The sequence below is a fragment of the Hylobates moloch genome, unplaced genomic scaffold (genome assembly GCF_009828535.3).
Source record: "Hylobates moloch isolate HMO894 unplaced genomic scaffold, HMol_V3 SCAFFOLD_7, whole genome shotgun sequence".
Lineage (NCBI taxonomy): Eukaryota > Metazoa > Chordata > Mammalia > Primates > Hylobatidae > Hylobates > Hylobates moloch.
The window spans coordinates 129,630,270-129,643,053 of record NW_026652282.1 but is presented as its reverse complement, the minus strand read 5'-3'; positions in this window follow the sequence as shown (position 1 = coordinate 129,643,053).

Below are 12,784 nucleotides of genomic sequence, written 5' to 3'. Positions count from 1 at the left end.
ACACTTCTCACCAACCAGTGGAAGCAAAAGGTGAAACAAGACACTTTTTTACTCATGCATCTAACTCTCTACTTCCCTAGTGCATATTATTTTTCCTCCTACCCGCCTTGGGATACTTGACTTGGACAGTGAGGAACTAATGGTGATTTTCACCAAGAAATAAGAAACACTCCCAGGTAAAGCAAATCTCTCTGAATATTTATTTTCTGTTTAGAATTCACTTTAAAGCCAAGGAAATTCTCCAGAGCAGTGACCTGGGACACCCGTAGCTGCCTAATCCTTCTCTTAGCAGTTATGTGAGAGATACATCCAACATAAGAACGTACTTAATTTAAATACCACTTTTTAAATAATCAGTACCATCTTCCTCTACAACCAGCCCCTTTTCTGTGGCTTTCTCAGGAATATATAAACACAATTGCCAAAATATTTTTTTCCAAAGCATCCAAAAAATAAATTTTAAAGAGCAGAAGAAATTAGTGTACTTGTCAGAAACATGGCAACTTATATATGCAAGTAATTTTCACATTATTCTTTAGTGTCAAAGTTTGAGAATATGTAATGTTAATGGAGGCTTCACTGTTCTCTGTATATACCTCGCGCCAAACAGGAAGGTGATAGGAACCGGCATCCTGAGAGGCAGCAAATAGAAAAGCCTACCTCCACCTTCATCTTTTAATTTCTTCTGCGATTCCCCAAAGTAAATGATAGACTCTCAATAGTACACTTGGGATACAGAATTCCAAACTGATAAGAGCTGATAAGGGATTATAGAAGTCACCTGGTTTAATCATCTTTTCTTTTTCTTTTCCTTTTGTTTTCTTTTTAATATATGAAAAAGACCTTAATCAAATAATTAATGAGAATCACTAAGATGAGTGTTCTTTGTTCCCATCCGATATTGAAAAGATGTGTCTTATTTCCAAGTCTCAGAATTTTTTTATCTGACAGTACCCACTCTTGTTATCATAATCAATCTCCAAAGTCTATTTTTCAAAGGTTTACCTCATAAGCTTTGGCCTATTTCTACAAGTGCAATGAGAATGCTAATTAATCACATAGGCCTTCTTGAGTTTTGTCTGCAAGTGTAATACCATACAATATTGAGCAACTAGTAAGGCCACAATTAACTTCTGTCCACAAGTTTATATAAGAAACCTCAAATTGGACTTATAATGCTTATTGTTGTTCTCCCAGCCAAGGCTAGGAAACCAAGCCCAAGATACATGCTCCACCAGATTTCATGAACAGCCCCTATACACTTAGGTGAAATAGTCTCTTGTTGAGGTCCTCCAATACTGATAATGTCCCTGTCCTGTCAGGAAGTGACCATCATTATTACCAGTGAGGCTGGCATTCTACAGGCAGGTACAAGAGCACTTTCCTGGAAAGACTTTGTAGGCATTAAGCCCATATATATTTCTTAATACTGAGTTTTTCACATCTGATTAAAAGATGATCATTCTCAAATATATCACTCCAGATATAATGGTTAATATTATGCATCAATTTGACTGGGCTAAGGGATGCCTAGATAGATAGCTGTCAAAACATTATTTCTGGGTGTGTCCATGAGAGTGTTTTAAGAAGTCAGCGTTTGAGTTAACAGACTAAGTAAGATCAGATTCACCAGTATGAATGGACATTATCCAATCTATTGAGGAATGAATACACACACACACACAGTGTAGATATATATACACACACATATGTACATATATACACATGTATGTGTCTAAACTAAAACAAGGATAACATCACAATGAATGTTTCATTGTTCGCTGTAGATTCTAAGAAGCTTAGATCTGAAGCTTATATGTATATATGTGTATATATGTACATATGTGTATATGTGTATATGTGTATATATGTATATATGTATGTGTGTATATATGTATACATATGTGTATGTGTATATATGTATACATATGTGTATATGTGTGTATATATGTATACATATGTGTATGTGTATATATGTATACATATGTGTATATGTGTGTATATATGTATACATATGTGTATGTGTATATGTGTATCTATACACATATATACACACATGTGTATGTGTATATATGTATATGTGTGTATATATGTGTATATATGTATATATGTGTGTATATATGTATATATGGGTGTAAATGTGTGTATATATGTGCACATATGCACATAGGTGCACATATACACACACATGTGTGTATATGTGTATATATATGTATATATGCATGTCCAAACATCAGGAAGCAGAAGTCCATGTAGTTAACATTTTTTTTGTTGCTCTTACTTCCTTTGGGTAAGTACATATTTCTACCTGGTGTCATTTTTCTTCTTTCTGAAAAACTTCCTTTAACATTTCTTGTAGTGCAAGTATGTTGATGCTAAACTATTTCACGTTTTATATACCTGGAAAAGTCTTTATTTGGACTTCAGCTTTTAAAAGTATTTTTGTTGGATAATAGATTGCTGTATGCTCCATCGTTTTCCTGTTTGCATTGTTTCCAGTGTGAAACCTGTTGTCATTATTATCTATGATCTACTACATGGAATGGGTCATCCTTCATCCAGCTGATTTTAAGATTTTCTTTATCACTGGTTTTGAGCAATTTAATTGTAATTTGCCTTGGGTTCATTTTCTTGTTTCTTCTGCGTAGGGTTCATTAAAACTCTTGGATCTATGAGTTTCTAACTTTTATCAAATTTAGAAAATGTTTGGCTATCACTACTTCAAATATTCTCTGGATTGCACCCCCCAACCAGGGACTCCAATTGTATGTGTATCAGGCTGCTTGAAGTTGTCCTATAATTCACCACATGCTCTTTTATTTTCTTTTTAAGTGCTGCTGCTTCTATTTTTTCACTTTAGGTAGATTGTTGCTATTTTATTATTATACTTTAAGTTCTAGGGTACATGTGCACAATGTGCAGGTTTGTTACATAGGTATACAAGTGCCATGTTGGTTTGCTGCACCCATCAACTTGTCATGTACATTAGGTATTTCTCTTAATGCTATCCCTCCACCAACCCCCCACACCCCACAACAGGCACTGGTGTGTGATGTTCCCCGTCCTGTGTCCAAGTGTTCTCATTGTTCAATTGCCACCTATGAGTGAGAACATGCAGTGCTTGCTTTTCTGTCCTTGTAATAGTTTGCTGAGAATGATGGTTTCCAGTTTCATCCATGTCCCTGCAAAGGACATGAACTCATCCTTTTTTATGGCTGTGTAGTATTCCATGGTGTATGTGTGCCACGTTTTCTTAATCCAGTCTCTCATTGATGGGCATCTGGGTTGATTCCAAGTCTTTTCTATTGTGAATAGTGCTGCAATAAACATATGTGTGCACGTGTCTTTATAGCAGCATGATTTATAATCCTTTGGGTATATCCCCAGTAATGAGATTGCTGGGTAAAATGGTAATTCTAGGTTCTAGATCCTTGAGGAATCGTCACACTGTCTTCCACAATGTTGCTAATTGCGAGTTCATCAATCTTTTCTTCTGTGCTCTCTATTTTTTTGTTAATCCCATCTGGTCTATTTTCTATTTCAGACATTTTTGTTTCATCTTTATTAGTTCAAATTTGGTCCATTTTATATTTCTCATGTTACTACTTTATTTTTTCACATATTCAGTACAGTTAGAATAACCCTTTTAATATCCTTTTCTGTTAATCCTAACATCTATCAGTTCTCTTTATTACAGGTTATACTTTCTCGCTTTTTTGTATGCCTGAAAAGTTTTTATTGGTTGCCAGTCATTGTGAACTGTACCTTGTTTGGTTTTAGATACGTTTGTATTCCTATAAATATTTTTGAGATTGTTCTCAGATGCAATTAATTTACTTGGAAACAGTTTCGTCTTTTCAGGTCTTTCTTAAGATTTGGTAAACAGGAAAAGAGAAGTGTTTATGGCTAATCATTCCCCATTATTCAGGCAAGACCCTTCTGAGTATGCTACCCAATGGCCTGTGAGTCTTAAGATTTTCCTATCCGGATGGTGAGAACAGGCACTATTAACAGCCCACTTGAGGTTCAGGAACAATTATATCTCATGCCATTGGGTGGTTCTTTTCCTGGACTCAGGTAGTTTCACGCCCAAGTGCTTATCAGTACTACATTGAATACTCAAGGAAGACTCTCCACAGAACTCTAGAGTTATATCTCTGTGTAGATCTGAGAATAATCGTTACTGTTATTTCTTTACTGCTATATAAATGTGGCATATGACTTAAAGACACTGGCTGCTGAAGAGAGTTTTGATTACTACTTCAGAAAAATTAAATTCCTTTTTACAAAACCAAATACTATTATCCCATAAATACATGTAGTAAACAAGGTAAATGCTTAACTGCTCAGATTCTGAGTATTTTAATGGTAATTATTATGCTGTAGATATTAGTCTAGTAAACACATAATTCATTCTCATATTATTTTGGTATTTCTCTAAAATGCTCTACTCATTTTTCTTATGTCCGTCATTTCCTACACTGTTGATCTGAAAAATGGCTTGCACCTTTTACCACAGATAAGACTCTTATAAAGGAGAAAACATTCAAGTACTAGTGAGTTTGTATCTGAATTTGAGTTTGTATTTGAGTGTGGGGAAAATTGGGCTGGGCCGCATTATGTGTAGCATGAATATGTGGGTGTGTGGGTGTTTTTATTATACTCGCACGTGTATCATACTGTAGCATGGCCATGTGTCTGAGAAGTCTCTTGTATAGTTATGTGTCTGAGATTTATGAATCTGGGAATGAGATTTAGTATGGCTGTGTATTTACAAGGCCTTCTATATGGATATGAATCTTGTGCAAGGGAACTGCACTTCTGTGGAATTATGGGAGATGGTTAGGTATGCTGCCATAAAGTAGTTGTGTGGAAATGGCAGGTGAGGAGAGGCAAAACTAGGCAGGGTGGTAACAGTGAGCAAATGGGGCTTCAGGTTCTAAACTTTCAGAGCAATGAGATTCTGTCGTACCTAATTTGAATTCAATGACCATGTCCTTAAAGCCCTTGGTTCTAGGACCAACTCTCAAAAGTAGATGAAGGTTTCAGAATATATCCACCCACAACTCATACTTGAAAATGCCTCATGTTTCAAAATTTTATTTTGTAGTATTGTTTATGCTGCAGCAGCATTTACATAAAATTCTGATGCCCTCTAAAAGCACCCTGCGAAACAAATGAAGTATGATGAACAAACAGCTAAGAAGTCAGGATCTATTTATCTAAATACAATCTGGCTAAGGAAGATGGCTATGCTTGCCAAGTTTGAGAGAGTCTAGCTTGGTAGCTGCTTTGCTATCAGATGCAGGACTTCCACAGATAAATAGAAAAGCAAAAGTAATAGGCATAGAAAGGATCATTTTATAAAGATTCCATCATTCCCATTGTCTCCCCATGCCTCGTGGAAAGTAGCCCAGATCAAACCCATGAGCCAGTTGGAGCACTATGTACTGCTATTCTTTTGGAGGAAACACCTTGGGAGGTATTAAAAGAGAACACAACAAATGACCAGTTGCTGATATGTATAAGACCATTCACCAAATATTCCTGAAAACTTCTTTCCATTGTGCCTAGCACAGTGCTAGGAGCAGAGTACATAGAACTGGGCTAAGACATGACCTCTGTCCTGATGATCAAGTAGAAAGACATCCAACAAATATAAATGATGCAGTGTTTTACCCTGAAGGATGTATCATGTTTTCTGTTATCCATTCAAGTCCCAGCACTATGCTATACTTGGCATCGAAAGAACAGCATCTAAGCATCCTGTGGTAATACAGAATGAACTTTCCTTGCTGCCTGCATTCAGTTTGGATGTCAAGAGACTGGTCTTCAATCATATATGAGGCATATCTGATTAAACATGAATTTTATCCAACTAACAGTTATTGGGTGACTATTATGACCCAGGCCATGTTGTAGGACCTTAAGATATAATGATAAACAAAGTAGAACAAGATCATGCCCTTCATTTAGCTCGGGAGAAAGACGATAAACAATAGATATATATAAGGAATAAGGCAGCTACCTAGTAATGTAGATGATGATAAGTGCCATGGAGGTGGGTATTCAAACTGGTTAAGGGGAATCAGTAGTAACGAGGGGGGAGGTTAGAGCTTTAAATAAGAAGGGCAGGGTAGCTCTCACTGAGAATATGATATATATATATATATCTATATATATCTATCTAGATCTAGATAGATATATATATATCTATCTATATCTATCTAGATCTAGATAGATATATATATATCTATCTATATCTATCTAGATCTAGATATATATATATATATATATATATATAGATATATATATATATATATATATATATGAGAGAGGACATGAAGGAGACTATGTGGGAGAGAGCACTGGGGAAAGGGCATTCCTGGCAGAGAAAACAGGTAGAGTCAGATCCTGAGTGGGGAGCATGCCTGGCCTGCTCAAGGAACAGCAAGGAAGCCAGTGGGCTGGAGCTGAGGTATGGAGAGTAGGAGATGAAGTTAGAGGTGGGGGATGAGGGTGGTAGTGGTGCATATTATGTAGGCTATAGGGGGTCATGAGAAGGACATTGAAAGGATGTTGTAATATAGGAGAAAGAACACTACACCTGGTATTAGAAAGGTCAGGTTCAAATCCTAATCTATACCTTTTCTAGAGGTATGACTTTAGGCAAGTCACTTAATTGTCCAGAGCTAAGTTTCCTCAAGTTAGTTGAACAAACATTTTTGAAGTGCTTCCTCTGCACCAGTGGATTCAGCAAAAGAAAACAGGATGTATTTGGCCAAGAAGTCTACAGACTATTAGGAAGAGAAGGCAAGGAAACCAACAGGTCCATTAGAGTGCAGTGAATGGAACAATGCAAGTGAAAAGTAGAGAGGTGGTGGCGTGGGGGAAACCTTCCTGATCACACACTCACCACCTGCTTCATATTCTCTATCACAGAACTCTATTTTCTTCACTTCATGGCACATAGAACAATTGAAAATTATTACATTCTTTGTTTTATTGTCTCTATCTCCTCATTAGAAAAATATCTCAGTTAGGGTAGGACCATTGTCTCACTTCTTCACTGCTCTATTGTATCCCAAATGCCTAGCACAGGGCCAGCACAATACTAGCCCTTCATGTTGTGGAAAGAATGAGTGGAAAGAGTGTAATAACAGAAAGCTTCAGAGAGTAGGGTTATGTCCAGACATATAGAAACCACCTCCTAAAAAAGCAGAGGGTATGTTTACCCAGAGTCACACATCTACATTACAGAAGTATAATACCAGTTCTCTCATAAAATGGTTATGAGAATTCAACAAGATCATGTATCTGAGTGGGGTGGAGTGGCTCCCCATAGTTGTGGTGGGAAACAAGTTGATAATATTTGTTACAGACGGTTTGCTCTGTATGTTGCTGAAAGACCTCTTCGATGAAATTGGCATGCAATTGCCTAGACGTCTCAGTGCTATTTAATGAGGCTGTTGTGTCAGCAAGAAGAATTCATGAGTATGTTACTGCTATCTTCCAAACCTTGCACATGGGTATCTAAATCCTCATGCTCCCTTTGTAGTCTCTTACTACCTCAGCAACACTGGGATAAAACGATAATAAATAATCAATAGTGCTCCTCTCAAGGGAAATGCTGCTCTAGCAGTCCATGAAAGACAAATGCTGCTGTAGCCATTGAAAGAAATTACCTTTATGAAAGATCTACTAAATCAACATGGGGGAGCACTGGGATGAGAAAAAAGAATACCAACAATGGATTTTGTCAGACTCACAGAGCAATCCAGAAATGTTGTAAAACATTATACAGATAACCCCCCAGAAGTCAAAGAACCAGCATTTATAATGCATTGGAGATGCAGCCTTGAGACATGTTCATATAATTTCCATATTATTTTTAATTTAAATCAAAACTGAAAGTTGAAAAGATTCTCTGAAATCTATGCCACAATAATCTCTTTAGTGTTGCATTGCATCTGGTGGTGTAGTAATCAGATAGGAAAAATATGCACAGGGAGATTGTTTTTCGAGTCTTTGATTCTGTAGAGGCTGAAAATTGTAGAAAAATACTAGAGGATTTGAAGTGACAACAAAGTTAGGATCAAATCCTGGCTCAGCTATTTAAAACTATGTGCCCATCAGCAAGTCACTTGGTCTCTAAGAGTCACATATAAAATGGAAATTGTAATACTTGTCCTCATGGAGTTGACAGAAGGAACAAATGAGATAATAGATGTGAAATTAATTCTTTACAATGTGAACTTATACACAGATGTTATGCCGATTATTTTGATTTCTACAAATAACTGGTAATAGTACAGGTTTTCTAGTAGTTCAAGTTTCTACTATGAATAACATGTTGTTTCTGAATAGTTATGATCATGTAGCTGTCATATTTTTGATGATTCTCCTGCCTATAGATTATCCAAACTCCGTATTTAACATCTAAGGAATTTCTCAACATTACATAAGATTTAAGACTGTGTTGTCCATTATTCCTTCCCTACTATCTAGACCAGCCCCTAGCACATAGGTGGTACCTGCTATATAGCTGTTGATTAATGGATTAGTTAACAAACCTACATTTCTATCCCATTCACCATTACTCTTCTTGACACACAGCCCAGAGTTCAGCCTCACTGAATTACATTCTCCTCATACACATTCTATACCTTTCCAGCTTCAAGCCTTTGTTCAAACTTTTCTTCCACCTGGAATACCCTCCCCCTACTCCTTTCCACGTTTTCTTATCTTTACCTAATAGCCTTCTCTTTTGTCCCAAGTAGAAGTAACATCTTCCTCCTCAGGCCCCCTAGAATATTTTATTAGTACTTCTCATATGATACTTGTAACATTTATTATTGTGTTATGCAAATTGAACAACGTGTTGTATTTCCCCTACTAAGCTACATCCTTAATGAATTTAGGATCCTTAATGGATTCATTGCTGCATTGAACACAGCACCTATCACAGTCCCCTGCACAAAATAGATGTTTCTATGGTTTAAATCTGTCCCCCAAATTTCATGTGTTAGAAACTTAATCCTTAAATTCATATATTGATTTTGTTTGGAGATGAGGACCTTAGAATGTAGTTAGGATTAGGTAAGGTTATCAGGTTGAGGATGCCACGATGGGACTGGTTGCTTTATAAGAAGAGAGAGAGAGACCTGAGCTGACACATACTCTTGCTTTCTCACCATTTGCTGCCTTCTACCCTGTTATGCTGCAGCAAGAAGGCCTTCACCAGATGCTGGCCTCTCAGTCTTGGACTTCCATGTCTCCAGAACAATAAGGCATAACTTTCCTTTCTTTATAAATTACCCAGTCCCTGGCATTCAGTTAGAGCAACAGAAAATGGACTGAAACAATGTTCAATAAATGTTTGTGAAATATCTGAATGAAAGACAAGTAGAAGGTTAAAAGAATTATGAATTTCCTACTCACTGTTAAAAATTATAGAAAGTCCTCCAATTCTGTTTAATCAGGATATGGTTTCTTGACAATTAAACCCACTTTGCTATTGAAAAATTAAGACACCAGAACATTGTGAATTCAACACTCACATTAAAATGTCTTGGGAGCTTATATTTTCTAATTTAATGATTCAGCAGAGATGAAGGAAATGTATATGATGCAAATTTGTTAAAAATTCAGCAATTTGTATTAACTAAATCTCAACCTGCAAGCTTGAAATCTTCTCTATGATAATATTCTGTTCGATGACCTTTTATATTTATCCTTTGGAAACTGTGCTTAGACTTAATAACCCAACTTTCTCATTATCATTTATTTTGACCTCAAGACTAATTTTGCAGCCTGCAGGGGAAAACTTTTCCCGCTAATTAGTTCTCCTTGGTTGTATTCCAAGAGAAATGACAAATTTCACTTTGTTTAAGATGCCTCTTGATACTGGCTTCAGTCAACTGAAAAAAACCATATATAATTTTAAACTCATATATTTTTCCCCATGAGAAGAAACCAACATTTTATGAAAGCATTCCTCTAGTGATTGTCATCATTTAGCTGCACACAACTTGGAACCCTGGTATTTCATTGTTAACATAATGAAATATAGAAGTAGACAAATAATTTGGAAATAGTATACTAATATTTCAATAACTTGACTAGGGTCTGACTTTTATCCTTTATTTATTTCAAATAATTGGTTTATTACTAAAGTTTACCTCTATTTTCTCGGTCAGGTTGATTACACACTATTAAAACTTACACAATTAAGGACTATTTTAGTGTTGAAGTTAAATAATTTATTAATGGATATGTATTATGAGCAGCAATCTTCAGCCATGTGTTTATCCTTTAGGAAGGAGACAAAGAGGTGCAATTACTAATTCTGTTTTCATTCTAACTTTTCTACTGTTTCAAAATTCTTGGAGATGTTTCAGCTTTTTAGAGTCACCAATTTTCAACAGTGACATTTTTATTGGACTATTGACAAGACACACTATTTTGTTGCCAATGCAGCCCTCCTATATGCTCTTTTACTGTTATTCTATTAAAAATCTCAGATGAAGTAAGCATACCTCGGCTATTTCCCTTTTAGTGATGCTTTATCAAATGGGGTATTTGAATACACTGAGTTCAAATTTGAATTTTGCCATGAACTCATGTGTTTCGTTTTTGCCAATTTTTCTCTTCAGATCCCCTTGCTAGAATAAGATATTTAACAGCCCTATGCTCATTTTGTAATTTATAAAATGAATATAACACATTTACTATCTTCAATTTACATCTAACACTTTGTAAAACACAAATTTAACCATGTTATCTCTGCTTAAAATCCACCAGTGGCTTCCTGATGCATACAAGATGAAGACTATACTTGTTAACTTGGTAAACTAGGTCCTCCTTGATCTGACCATTATTGATCTCTGCAGGTATTCTATCTGCAAAATGAGTTGCTGCAGCTTGCTCACACTACCTAATGCCAACTGTTAACATCTACTCTCAACTCCACATTCGGTAATGTAAAATTGCCCGTAATGGGAGTATTTACATCATAGAAATCTGCAACCAGATAGTGAGTTGTTAAACATCTAGCAGCATGCCACTGGTGGTAGGTATTTCAACCAGAGAAGGTACGATAACACTCCAATAACATCTTATCCAACTCAAAGGAAAAGCCAAAATATTTATAACGGCTTGGAATGTTTTATCACTCTGGCCCTCATTACTTCACTACCTTCATCTCTTCTTCTTCCTCTCTACTCCATGTATTCTATTCTAGACACACTAGTCTGTTTCTTATTCCTCAAACACACCATACACACTCTCAACTAAAAGACAGCCAGACATATTCTTGCTATTCTTTCTCCTTCAAACGCAAATGATCACATGGACTCCTTTTCATCTTTGAAGTCAAGTTTCAAATGCCACCTCCTCAGAAATATCTTCCTTGATTAATGCTGCAGCTTTCTTATGTAGCCCTTTTGTGAAAATCAGAACAAATTCCCTTTTTCTTTTTTTTTTTAAACTTTAAGTTCCTGGATACATGTGCAGAATGTGCAGGTTTGTTACATATGTATATATGTGCCATGGTGGTTTGCTGCACCTATCAACCACTTATCTAGGTTTTAACACCTGCATGAATTAGGTATTTTTCCTAATGCTTTCCCTCCCCTTGTCCCCTACCCCAACAGGCCCCGGTGTGTGTTGTTCCCCTCCTTGTGTCCATGTATTCTCATTGCTCAACTCCCACTTATGAGTGAGAATATGAGGTGTTCCTTCCAAATCTACAGACCAAAGTATATAACATAAACTGGGGAATTTCTGCTCTGGTTGAAGTGAAGGCCTGAGGGCCCAGACCCCTGCCTAGTCAACCACGAAGTCAATAGACCACAGTGTAAAAATTCCTGCACTGAACGTTCTTGAAAGCCTCTGCCATCTTCAGTATTCTATGACTTTATGATTTTGTCACTTACCAGATTTCTGGGCCAGTGAGGTCATGAATAGCCAACGATATAGATGGCAAATTCATTTATTCAACAAATATTGAATGTCTCTGTATTCTAGGTACTACGTCACATGAAGGGACAAACAGCATGAAAAAAGCATGGAGACTCTAAGAGCCAATCCAATGGATTCCCTAAGCCATTCTCTCAAGCCTTCTTCTATTCTCCCTCTACCAATCCCCAACTTCTTCAAACCAAGAAATTACATCTAAAGATGAAGAAAAATATTATAACCTTTATGTACTGTACGACCTAGAAAATTAGTACCATCATATTATTTCCATTATAGGAGTAATCTTTACTACTTAAGCACATTTGCCCAAAGATTTCCAACAATGAAGCAAGTAATCTAAATATTACTATTAGATAATCTATGGTAGTTTCCTCGTTACTTTGTTCATTAGAGTGAACAAAGGCACTGAAAGGCAATCAAAAGCACTCAAGAAATTCATTGGCTTGCAAAGACTATTCAATGTACATTACTTGGCCTATTTAGAAAATGAAATACGAGACTAAAAAGTGTCAACTGTTGAAAACATTCAGCTCCTTGGTTTAACATATTCCTATAAAATTTTAGATTTTTTGTATCTATTACAAATGAGATTGCTATCTTCATTTCTTATCAACTAGTTGGCAATTGCTATATTGCAACAGTACTGACTTTTCTGCGTTGACTTTCCTCTCCTGCAACTATGTTGAATTTATCAGTTCTAGAAGTTTTCAGGTAGAGACTTTAGGTTTCTCTCTCTCTCTCTCTCTCTCTCTCTCTCTCTCTCTCTATATATATATATATATATATATATATATATATATATATA